This window comes from Myotis lucifugus, unplaced genomic scaffold (assembly GCF_000147115.1).
Source record: "Myotis lucifugus unplaced genomic scaffold, Myoluc2.0 scaffold_28, whole genome shotgun sequence".
Classification (NCBI taxonomy): domain Eukaryota; kingdom Metazoa; phylum Chordata; class Mammalia; order Chiroptera; family Vespertilionidae; genus Myotis; species Myotis lucifugus.
This window is the reverse complement of record NW_005871076.1, coordinates 10,147,048-10,160,089: the sequence shown is the minus strand read 5'-3', so window position 1 is coordinate 10,160,089 and position 13,042 is coordinate 10,147,048. Positions and strand designations below refer to the sequence as shown.

The 13,042-nt window shown below is 44.4% G+C and overlaps 1 pseudogene across 1 annotated transcript; it reads right to left on the bottom strand.

Annotated features, from left to right (window-relative positions):
- Positions 1-9,249: 9,249 nt before the first annotated feature.
- On the bottom strand, positions 9,250-10,509 carry LOC102433950 (annotated as a pseudogene). The gene has a single exon (XR_001347727.2). The product of XR_001347727.2 is annotated as a THO complex subunit 3 pseudogene (transcript).
- Between the last annotated feature and the right edge of the window lie 2,533 nt (positions 10,510-13,042).

The window sequence follows — 13,042 nt, the reverse complement described above, 5'->3', positions numbered from 1 at the left end:
AAATAGATTTGTGACACAGATGTAGATTTCTTTTTCAAGAGGGCAAGAGCTCTCTTCAATCATGTGGTTTCAATTGCGTAACAGATGTGGCTCTCCATTGTGGGGACTGAAGCAGGGCTTCTGGTCACTGGATCTAGCATTTCCTGTTTTGTAGACCAAATATTATATTAGTATGCTGCCCGGTTTCTGCATCCCTCACTGCATTGTGATGATGTCGTGATCACCCCAAATGTCCATGGTCCCAACACCCTGATTACCACACTGAATACGTGGGAAGGCGGAGGGAGAAGGGAAGAGGACAGGAACAATATTATTTGATTGTCACCAGTGTCACCTGACACTGGCATTTTCTGCTCATAACTGATGTTGAAAGCTGGTTTTCTCTAGACTTAACTTTCCTCTCGTGAGTACTTTTTTGGATTCTTTAGAGACCCCCAACTTTGGAGCATTTGGTTGCATTTTCCTCTGGATGGTTATCTATTTCCTCTCTCCTTCTGTCTCTGGGAACTTGAGGGTCTGTCTGTCTGTAGGGTTGCCTCCCTCTTCTGGGCTATCTTTTTAGGCCAGTCCTCTGACCCTTGTGGTCTATATCTGGTCTATAAGAAAATCTATGTATCAGTGGCCTTGCTTTTGGCAAGAGCATGGTTTGGCTCCAAATGTCTCCTCTCCTCTCCTTTCCTCTCCTCTCCTCTTCTTTCTCTCTCTCTCTCTCTCTCTCTCTCTCTCTCTCTCTCTCTCTCTCTCTTCCTGTCCTCTCCTCTCCAATCTTCTTCTCTCCTCTTCTCTTCCCACCCACCCCACTGGATCTCATGTTTACACTCTTCAGGTATATATCTGACACCAGCCCCCCAACTCCAGAGCCTCATCCAAGCCATCTTTCTGACACTCCTCTTGCTAGACTTGCATTTTTGGAGACCTCAGATGAAACTTGGGTAGAGAGCCCCCTTTCAACAACGTGTCCCATTTGCACTTATGATTCTACATGCACGAACTGTCGCTGGAAGGATACACAGAACAGTGCTTGTATCAGGGGAGAGGAAGTGGGATGCAGGCTTGGTTTTCACCATTTACTATTTTTGTACTGTTTGAATTAATTTCTCATGCATATGAGAAACTATGCTTTAGCAATTCAAAAAGCACAAATCAATTCACATTTTAAGTTAGATATTTTTGTAAGGTGACCTCCTTGCTTCTGATATCACTGGACTATTCTCGCAGATATTTTCAGTCTTCCAGCTCAGAGGCTGTGTGGTCTTGCAGAAGGTGCTAGTGAACTATACTAGACACTATGGACTCGTTGTGAGACCCTGAGCAGATCTCTACACTTTCTGGCCTCAGTTTCCCCACCTGCTAGACATCTGCCTTGCCATTGTCCTGCAATTCCAAGGACTCAATCTATCTGTCAGATCAAAGTGTGGTAGAACAGCTTGCTCAAGTCTGAAGGACAAAGCCATTCCTTCTTGTTCCTAAGACTGTGCAGGGTGGGTCGTGCTGTAGTTACGAAGCCCTAGGTCCCTCCAATTAGGTGGGAGCCAGAGCTGGGCAGCAGATCGGAAACTGTCTCCAGCTCCTGAGCCAGCCTCTCCTGTGCCCCTTCCCCAAGTTTCTGGCTCAGCAACTTCCTCCCTGAAAGACCTTCGATTTAACCTCTCCATACCTCAATTCCCCCTTACATATGGAGGCATTATATACAGTATATAAAATATGTATAATATTATATATTATATACAGCAGTTACGTAATGGGATCCTTGTGGAAATTAAATTGGATAATCCACATAAAGAACCTAGCTAGTGTTAAAGTACTCAAAACTGCCAGTTTGTTTATTTGTTGTTGTTTTTTAATAATTGCTTTTACTTATTTATTTTTATTGATTTCAGAGAGAGGAAGGGAGAAGGAGAGAGATAGAAAAATCACTGATGAGAGAAAATCACTGATCGGCTGCCTCCTGCACACACACACCCCATTGGGGACTGAGCCCACAACCCAGGCATGTGCCCTTGACCGGAATTGAACCCGGGACCCTTCAGTCTGCAGGCCGATGCTCTATCCACTGAGCAAACCAGCTAGGGCTTGTTTGTATTTAACCAAGTACACAAATGGCCCCAACTGACCTTCCAGGTCAGGAACTGGGGAACGTGGCCTCCTGGGCTGCAGCTCAGGCACTGAGAGGCAAATTACTCAAAATGGATTCGGGGTGAGCGTGAACACACGCACAGCTTCCTTGAACTTGGGAACTTTGTGCAGCGATGGTGGAGGCCTGGTTGTGGGGGGGAGAGGCCTTGGATGGGGCATTGCCTTGGATGCGCAGACATCGGCTGAGCTCTTCCCACTGGCTGCAGTGGGTGTATGGTTGGGAGGGCAGGGAATTAGCAGTCAGCAGCAGGATAGCGATTTCTTTTCTCAGGGGCCTAGAGAATGGGGGAGGACTTTGGAGAAGCTACAAAGACAACTCGGAGCTGCTTTGAACATCTGAACCTAAGCACTTCTGAAGCAGAGAGGCTGGGCGGCACCATCGATCTTTAGGTTCATCAGAACTAGTGCCTCCGACGGGGCTGTGCTGAGGACCCAGGATCTGCGCTCCTCACAGGAGTTCATCAGGGAGATCTCTCAGCCTATCCTCTGGGGACCAGACACCAAAACTCCCCCCTAAAGTAAAGCATCAGCCTCGGAGTCCTGTTTTAGGGGTCATCTGTGTATCTCAAAGGAAACCAGGTGCTAAGCTCCTGCGTGGAATCAGTGTGGTTAACTGCAGCCAAAACCATTTCTGCAAGTCGTGCCTGCCCTTTGCCCTCCGTGGAGTCAGTGGAACCCAGACTGAACATAGAGTGACTTTGAAGTTGGGACTGATGGACCCCAAGTGCCCGAGGCTGTGAGGAGGAGGGGCGATAGTTGTGCATCCTTTCGCCCTCACTGTCTGTGGGGGCCTTGGACCCACTGTCCAAGCCAGAACCTTTTTCCAGGATCCGCTGAAACTCCAAAGCTTCACGTTACCTGAGAACAGGGCTGGAGGAGGGTGTCCTTTATGGTGTAGTCACACTACCCCCTGCTGGCCAGAAGGCAGCATGACGGGGAGGCCAGCTGTGGCCAGCACTGGTAGACATTTGCCAAGAGCCTGCTGTGGGCAAGGCACCAGGCATACAGTAAGCGCTTAATACATGTCAGTTTCTGTGACTGTTTAGGTCAGTGATGGTGAACCTCTCGAGCTTGGCGTGTCAGCATTTTGAAAAACCCTAACTTAACGCTGGTGCCGTGTCACATATAGAAATTTTTTGATATTTGCAACCATAGTAAAACAAAGATTTATATTTTTGATATTTATTTCATATATTTAAATGCCATTTAACAAAGAAAAATCAACCAAAAAAATGAGTTCGAGTGTCACCTCTGACACGCATGTCATAGGTTCGCCATCACTGGTTTAGGTGGTGTCGGCGTTGTCATGCAGTTAGTACCACAGGAGGACATGTGGGCTGAGAGGAGTCAGGGAAGAAGGGGGTCCGAGACAGCACCAGGGGGTGATGAGCCGGAGCAGAGCTGGGACATATGGAGGGGGGTAGTGGGACACACCCCACTTCCTGACTCTGCCTGGAGCTCTCTCTCTCTCAGGAAAATCACTTCTCAAAGTGTGAGCCGTGAGCAGAGGGTCCTTCTTCAAGGTCAGAGGGAAAGAAGCCACAGCAGCCTACCTCCCCCTTCCACAGAGGCCCGGCCCCAGCTCCCCAGGACAAGCCCCCGCAGGTCCCAGGTTCTCTCAGCCTGGGCTCCACTGGCACCATCCGCAAACCTGCCCTTCCCCGCACGCACACAGATGCGGGGCTGACCCAGCTTAACCAAGCCGCGCAGACCAAAACCTCAATCAGCTCACATGGCCTCGCTCTTTTCATTTTCATCAAGATAGGAAAATGCCAAGATAAGTAATTGTCAGAGTTAATAATTTAACAATGCAATAGGCCTTATAATTAAAAATAAGCTGCAAGGGGGCCACAGAGTGATTGTAATAATGTCTCAAGAGCCAATTATAGAAAAGCTTCCTCTCACTGCGCCAGGAGAACAAAAAGGAAGGAATCAAACTCAGTGGGGCTTAGAGCAGTTCACGCCTCACGAAACCCCCCTTCCAAGTCTGGGCTGTCGGGGCCTTGGATACATTTGGCCAATGCTGGCTCCCATCTCCATGTATTTTCCCTCTTTATCTGGGGCCTTTGCTTGTTTGTTTTGCTTGATTCAGAAGTAACTATGAAGTCCTCCTTCTCTCCCTGCCCCTGCTCCTGGTCCTTCCGGTACATCCTGGAGAGTCCTAAGCTCCATTTCTCAGCCTTGGTCCCACTCCTCCCTGGTGGGCCTTGGTGAGCACCAACACACGGTTCACTTGTTTTGTACGATAGCGCAGTTCATAGAAAGTTTCCCCTTTCCTGACCAGCATTCACACCTGCTCTCCGGAGCATTGTAACCACCACCTGGGAACATCAACTCTGATTTCTGACAACCACTAACAGAGGTGACTAGGCTTCCCTCTGCTTCTGCTGGCTCAGCCTCCTGACTCGGCAATCCCATTCCAGCCCCAGAACACAGTATCCTATGTGGTCCACATATTTCCACTTAGAGAACCTCTTCCAGGGTATCTTTTCCAGAGGTATCTTTTCCAGACCTAACTGTTTACTTTTCTTTCTTTCTTTCTTTCTTTCTTTCTTTCTTTCTTTCTTTTAATATATTTTTATTGATTTCAGAGAGGAAGGGAGAGGGAGAGATAGAAACATCAATGATGAGAGAGTATCATTGATCGGCTACCTCCTGCATGCCCCCCACTGGGGATTAAATCCACAACCCAGACAAGTGCCCTTGGCCAGAATCAAACCCAAGACCCTTCAGTCTGCAGGCCGGTGCTCTACCTACTGAGCCAACCCAGCTAGGGCTGTTTTTTGTGTTTTTTTAATCAATAAGTAAATTCTGATCATACTATCATAGACTTTTCCTCCCTTAAGTAAAAATCTGTTTCCTCAAAAATCTAAGCATGTCCATGGACGGACACGGTCATGTGAACATCCCCACCAAGCCAGTGACCATGGATAAAAGGAAGGAAGGGCTGTGCGGCCTGATGGGCAGGTCAGAGAGGTTTGTGAAAGCAGGACAAGGAATGTGTTTCGTACAAATGGCCTGAGGCCGAACCTGACCCCAAACTGGAGGCTTTATCCAATGTGACAAAGAGGGCCCCAAACTACACCCAGGAGGGAACAGTCTGCCTGCCTTCACCTATTCTAGGCCCCTAAACCGGGGGGCTCACAAGAACATGACTGAGAAAAGAAGTCAGAGGTGAATGTGTACAACTAACAGAAAGGAAACCAGACACCATCTTTGGAAACCTAGAAGGCTCTGAAGTCTTAGGACCATTATTAGGCCCTGCAGAGACCCTTCAACAGAAACTGGGTTTTCAGAGAAAACCCCGAGACTTTACTTGAGGGTGGTAGACTCACTTATCGGAAGAACACACAGCCTCAAATGTTCGCCCAGCCATCAGTCTCCCTGCTGTAGAGAGTCCACTGCACCCCAAGCAGAAATTCCCCTTTTCTGCCTCCCAGACTGAGGTGCCAGGACAAGGAGAGAGGTCCAGTCCGGGAACCCTGGCCTGGAGTCCTGCCGTGTGGGGCAGGCGGCCTCCCGCTCAGACATCCACCTCTTGGAGGAGGAGGAGGAAGGAAACCAGGAGCTCAGCCTCGAGGCCAGCACCACTCACGTCTCCGCTGTGGAGACACAACTAGGTATGTGTGGGCGTGGGAGAGACAGGGCCAGCGGCTCCCCTGGAAACAGTGCCCCAGCCTCCAAAAGGAAACCTCTGGGTCCTTTTCCAGAAAATACGTTCAGTTTGTAGGTTTTTATAGTCTAATAAAAATATGGAAAAATGAGCTCAGCGAAATTTTTTTCCTCAGTTTTCTTTGGAACCAAGATACAACCCTAGGAGCCAACTCAAACATCATGTCTTTAATGAATCTTCCCCTCACCCTGCATCCCCAGAACCCAACAGGGGCTCCCTCAGTACCGGTAATCATTAAATGTCTGCTGAATGAATGAGTTGCCTGTGGGCTCCTGGAACGGGTGAGAGGCCAAGCTTCATATTCCTTTACAGGCGCAGCGTATCTCAGAGTAACTTCTCTGTTTGGGTGTTTGGCTTGGCCGTGCCTCCTTCCTAATGGGGTGAAAGACAAAGACATCTCTTGTGTGTCTCCTCTGCTGGAACACGGCTTACTACATGGCTTTCTGCCAGCAGGCCCAAGGCCAGGAGTCTGGTCCATGCACTAGTGACTTACAGCAGCAAGGAATCCAAATAGACCTTTGAAAGTGTTATTTCCCATCCACTATCAACCAGGTAACATGACAACCATTTTAACTTCCTTGATGCAAGAGAGCAGGCTAATACAAGCAAGTCTGGGTTTTTAATGACAAATTCTCTATTTGTCAGCAACAATAAGGTGAATGACTTCCGTGATCCAAGAGAATCAGTGCTCATGTAGTAAAAGTCCCTTCGTTTGGAGTATACTAAGAACAGTGGGGTGCAAGGCATCACATCTATGCACTTGCAGAGCCTAACAAGTGATTTCTCTATTGCTAAAGGCGGGGCTCAGGGAGAGTGGCTGGCAACATCTTTGCCAACACATAATCCACTTCATCAAGATAGAAAGAGGGCCCTGACCGGTTTGGCTCAGTGGATAGAGCGTCGGCCTGCAGACTAAAGGGTCCCAGGTTCGATTCTGGTCAAGGGCATGTACCTTGGTTGCGGGCACATCCCCAGTAGGAGGTGTGCAGGAGGCAGCTGATCGATGTTTCTCTCTCATCGATGTTTTAACTCTCTATCCAACTGTCTATCCCTCCCCCTTCTTCTCTGTAAAAAATCAATAAAATATATTTAAAAAAAAAAAAAGATAGAAAGAGGGAAACTTCTGCCTCTAACTATGATGGAGTAGCTGGCACCAGTCTGGCTCTCCCATCATAAACAACTAAAAACTAAAATACACACACATCTACATATATACACATATACATATATGTGTACATTTATATGTGACAACTTTTCAGGCAAGGACAGTGGGCAGTATAAGACTATGATCCCTGAGAGAAGGGACATTCATGAGGTAAGCTGCTGATTGAGGACAATTTCACACAATATATAAAGATGTTATTTGTAACAGCAACAACATAAAGGAGAAGAGAATGGAGTTGTATAAGAGCAGAGTTTTAAAATAAACTGTTATAAGTGCAGGATGTTAAATGTAACCCCCATGGTAATCAAAAAGAAAATATCTATTGTGGGGAAGCATGGGACTTGGTTGGAAAGTTAGTAAGGTGGAATCTCTGAAAGGTCAGGGGCCTCCAGGGTGAGCTGGCTGAAGGCGGCCACCCCCACCTTGACTTTTCCAAACAAGTCTGAGCCCCTGGGTGTTTTACTGGAATCTTTATGTTTAGTCTTTAGTCGTCCTTGCTTAAGGGACACTGCCGATGCATGTGTCTTCTCAAGGATACTTACCCTGCTGATAGTATCTAGAAGTTAATTTTAGTTCAAGCTGTTATTACAATAAAAGCCTAAGGAGGCAGGCAAATGGGGTTGTTTGGTTTCTCAAGCCAAGCAGTCCCTTAGCCCTCTTTCACAGAAACATGTGTCAGAGTAATCATTCATCCGTCACTCAGGGTCTGCTGGTCAGCCCTGGCAATCTATAGAATGTATGCAGAAGGAAATGAGAATGGAATCAAGATGGTTCACTACAAAAAAAAAAAAAACTAAACTCAAAAGATGGCAATAATGGAGGAATAATGGACAAAGAAAGTATAAAACATACAGAAAACTAATCAAAAAATGGCAGAGGTCTTTTCTTATCAGTAATTATTTTAAATGTAAATGGATTAAACTCTCCAAGTAAGTGAAAAGGCAGATATTGACAGAATGGATTTTTTAAAGCATGATCTAATTATAGCTGCCCCTTGAATAACATGGGTTTGAACTTCATAGGTCCACTTATACACAGATTTTTTTCAATAAATACTATAAATTTATTTTCTCTTCCTTGTGATTTTCTTAATAAGACTTTCGTTTTCTAGATTACTTTAAGACTACAGTAGCAATACGTCTAACATACAAGCAAAGAGATTGAATCAGTAATCAAAACCTCCAAACAAAAGTTCAGGACCAGACTTTACTGGTGAATTCAACCAAACAATTAAAGACTAATTAACATCAGTCCTTCTCTAACTCTTCCCAAAATAGAAGAGGTGATTGTAAAGCACATGAGAAATTAGTCACTAGGGAAATGCAAATGAAAACCACAGGAAGATACCACTTCACACCTTTTAGGATATAAATGAATGAATGAGTGAAAATAAGTGTTAGCAAAGATGTGGAGTTAAAACCCTCTTACTGGTACATTGGTGGTGGGAATGTAAAAATGATGCAGCTGCTATGGTAGTTTGACAATTCCTCAAAAGCTAAACACAGCATTACTAACACGCTTAAGCTACGTAATCTTTACTCCCTGGAATAGAGATAAGAAATGCCCTAACCTTTGCAATCGAAATTGACAGGATTAAAATCGACTGGTATAAATACAGATGTAACAAGACAATAAACATCAGATCCTGACCAGAACTTTGGCTGGAGATCCTGGCTAAAGGTCCTGGCTAGGCTGCTGATCAACTGAAGGCTGTCTCCCTGTCATTCCTTCTTCGCCGACTCCGTCCACACCTTGGGGAACCCCTGGACCTGCTGGGGTTGGACCCCAACATTTCCAAATGCCTCCTCAATTTCATATCATAGAGGAGGGTGCTGAATCAAAGATTTGATTCGGGCATAAGACCAGTAGGGAATGTGCTAGGGGGAGAAACTGCGGCATGGAAAAATTACTGATTGTGTTGGGGGCAGGGGCCGTGGCATAGAAAAATTGCTAATTGTCTTAGAAAAACAATGTATTATGATTAAACCCAGCTAGGTGTGACCCCATTTTCCTCCCATTTGTACTTTTTATTTATTTTTTGGGCAGCCTGAAAAAAAGACTTTTATAATTTATAACAATGTATAAATACTGTAGTTGCACACCAACTCGGAGAGACAGACCAAACTAATTTTATTTATTTTAAATATATTTTATTGATTTTTTACAGAGAGGGAGAGAGATAGAGAGTTAGAAACATCAATGAGAGAGAAACATCAATCAGCTGCCTCCTGCACATCTCCCACTGGGGATGTGCCCGCAACCCAGGTACATGCCCTTGACCGGAATCGAACCTGGGACCTTTCAGTCTGCAGGCTGACGCTCTATCCACTGAGCCAAACCGGTTTCGGCAGACCAAACTAATTTTAGTTTAATCTGTCTCCCTACGCCAGGTCCTCCTAATCAGGAATCGTTGGGAAGCCCAAACAGCTTCACAGTTCCTGCTTTCCGACTACTGTCACATTTGCCATCTTTGTCATCACAGGCAAATGCCAGCAGAGGCCTTTTTGGGTGCCAAGCCACAGTGAAGGTCGGGGACTCACACTTCACCTGCCATAGCTTGTCTCCTGTCTCTACTTCAGCAATGTCAATAAAGTGATCTTCTGATGCTGAAGCCAGCATTTTCCCATCGTGGCTGAAACTGAGGGTCCTCACAGGCCAACACAGCCTGGAAAAGCACCGAACACACACTAACTCATCCACATCCCAGAGGCTGACCAAAGCATCTGCACTTCCTGTGGCAAAGTACTTCCCCGTGGGGTCAAACTTGATGCAGATGCAGTTAGAAGGGTGTGCCTTGATGGACTGCACATGCTTCAGCTCTGGGTAGCTGAGGATGTTGATGCAACCATTGCCATCTGTCAGGAAGAACATGTCATTGTCATTGTTCCAGGAGATTTCATTGACCTCAAACTTGAACTGCTCCTCCGCTTTCAAACTGTGTGTCTTGGCATCAATAAAGGTCACCACATCATCCTTGTTGCCTACAGCTATGGTCTGCCCATCAGGACTCCAACAGATATTAATGTTCTCCCCTTTAGTGTTCACAGTAGTGATGCATTTGGTAGTCCTCACATCCCAGATGCGAATGGTTTTGTCTCCAGATGCTGTGACGAAGAGGTCAGGGTTACTTGGATGCCAACACAGCTGGTCCACACTGTCACCATGTCCGCAGTAATTGTTTTCTTTGACCAACCGGTCCTTCTCCAGCAAGAAGACACTAGCAGTCTTGTCGAAGGACCCAGAAGCCAGACGCTGCCCGTCGCAGCTCCAGGCCACTGAGTGCACCTTCGCACTGTGCGCCGGGAACTCGCGCGTCTTGCTGTGGCCCCAGAACAGCTCCTGCATGCCCAGCATGTAGCGTGTCGGGCCACTGCTCACGGAGCACCAGTGGGCCATGGAGCCAGGCCCCATGGCAGCCGTGGGTACCGCCATGCCAAGCTCCCGCACAGCCGCCTACAAGAAAACTCTTTTTAAAGTAATAGCTATTAAGTGGCAAGCTGTTGGGGTGCAGCCCCAGCAGGTCCAGGGGTTCCCAAAGGTGTGGACGGAGTCGGCGAGGAAGGAATGACACAGAGACAGTGTTCAGTTGATCAGCATAGCCAGGTTCTTCTGCCAGGTTCTCCAGCCAAAGTTCTGGTCAGGATCTCCAGCCAAGTTCTGGTCAGGATCTGATGTTTATTGTCTTGTTACATCTGTATTTATACCAGTCGATTTTAATCCTGTCAATTTCGATTGCAAAGGTTAGGGCGTTTCTTATCTCCATTCCAGGGAGTAAAGATTATGTAGCTTAAGGGTGATTGTTTGCAGTTAAAGTGATTAACTACCCGCCTGGCACTTAGTTAAGGGGTTGTATCCCCTACCTAACCTCAGGGAAAAATCCCCACCTGGGGAAACAATCTTTCTCGGAGAGGTGACCTTGGTTAAAACACATGGCGCTAAGGAGAGCAAACATATTAAGAACAATATGCTATATATGCCAGGTCCCTTGAAACATATGCTGTGCAGATGTTTCTTTCCTGCAGCGACTGTGTCAAGCAGCAAGGATGGACCAGCTTCCGGCAACTATATGACAAGTTCACTCCTAAGTATATACCCAAAACAATTGAAAATGAGGACTGGAACAGATATTTGTATGCCAATGTTAATTGCAGCAATATTTATAATAGCCAAAAAGGAAACAACCTACATGACCATATACTATAAGTAAATGGATAAACAAAATGTGGGTATACAATGGAATATTACTCATCCATAAAAAAGGAATTAATTTCTGATACATGCTTCAATATGAAACTATTATGCTAAGTGAAATAAGCCAGACACAAAACAAATATTGACTGATTTCATTTATGCAAAATATCTAAAATAGGCAAATTCATAGAGACAGAAAGATTAGAGGTTACAAAGTATGGGTAAGGAGGTTATTGCTTAATTATTGCAGTTTCTGTTGAAATTAAGTAAAAGTTTAGGAAACAGTGGCAATGGTTGCACAAGTGTGAATGTAATTAATGCCACTAAAGTGTACACTACAAATGGCTAAAAGGTTAATCTTTATGTTATATTTTACCACAATAAAAAAGTCTTTTAAAAAACAATAGCAAAAAAGCAAACATTCCAATTACATTATAAGCAAAAAACATGGAGATTTCACCAGAGGATATACAGATGACAAGTTTATGAAAAATATGTTAACCATCGTTATATATTATGGAAATACAAATTCAAACCATAATAAGACACCACTATACACTTATCAAAATGGCTAAAGTGAAAAAAAATATGACAACACTACATATTAGCAAGGATGCAGAGAAACTGGATCACTCATATGTTGCTCATAGGAATGAAAAATAGTACAGACACTCTGGAAAACACTTTAGCACTTCCTTAAAAATTAAATATGCAACTACCGTATAATCTAGCATCTGTACTCCTGGACATTTATCCCAGAGAAATGAAGATGTTTATACAAAAATCCCACAAATGTTTATAGTAGATTTACTCATAATAGTTAAAAACTGGAAATAACCCCCAGACATCTCTGAAGAAGTAAATGGTTAAAGAATATGTGGTACGTCAATACTTTGAATACCACTCAGCAATAAAAAGGAAGGAACTACTGACATTTGCAACAACCTGTATGAAAAACTGATTGAACTCCAGAGGATTATGCTAAATGAAAAAAACACTCTCAAAAGGTTATGTGCTGTATGATTCCATTTATATAACACTCTTGAAATGACCAAATAATACAAATGGAGAACAGATTAGTGGTTTCCAAGGATTAAGGAGGGACTGAGGTGGGAGGGGAGTAGGCAACTAGTGAGTCCCTGTGTGATGGAAATGCTCTCCTGGTTTTAATATTGTACTATAGCCTTGCAAAATGTTATCAAGGGAAATTGGGTAAAGGATCTCTATATTATTTCCTATAGTTACGTATTCTACAATTATCTTAAAATTAAAAGTTTAATATATTCTTAATATATTACTTATAAAATAGCATTATCAAAGTGTATAATTAATGTATTTAATATGTGTAATAGACATTAAATCCAGATATATATATATGCACATATCTAGAAAGAATACAAATGTCCATCAATAGAATGAATAAATTGTGGTCTATTAGGTCAATGAATATTGTTAAGCAATAAAAAGTAATGAAGCCCTGACCGGTTTGGCTCAGTGGATAGAGCATCGGCCTGTGGACTGAAGGGTCCCGGGTTTGATTCCGGTCAAGGGCATGAACCTTGGTTGTGGGCACATCCCCAGTAGGGGGTGTGCAGGAGGCAGCTGATCGATGTTTCTCTCTCATCGATGTTTCTGACTCTCTATCCCTCTCCCTTCCTCTCTGTAAAAAATCAATAAAATATATTTTTAAAAAAATTAATGAAATGCTGATAATGCAACAATACAGGTGAATCTAAAAACAAAATATAAAAACATATGTTGACCAAAAGAAGTCAGACACAAGAGAATTTATACAATGCACACTATGATTCAATTTGCATGAAAACTTACTAAATTATAGTGTTAGAGATATATACTTAGGTGGTAAATCTAAAAAG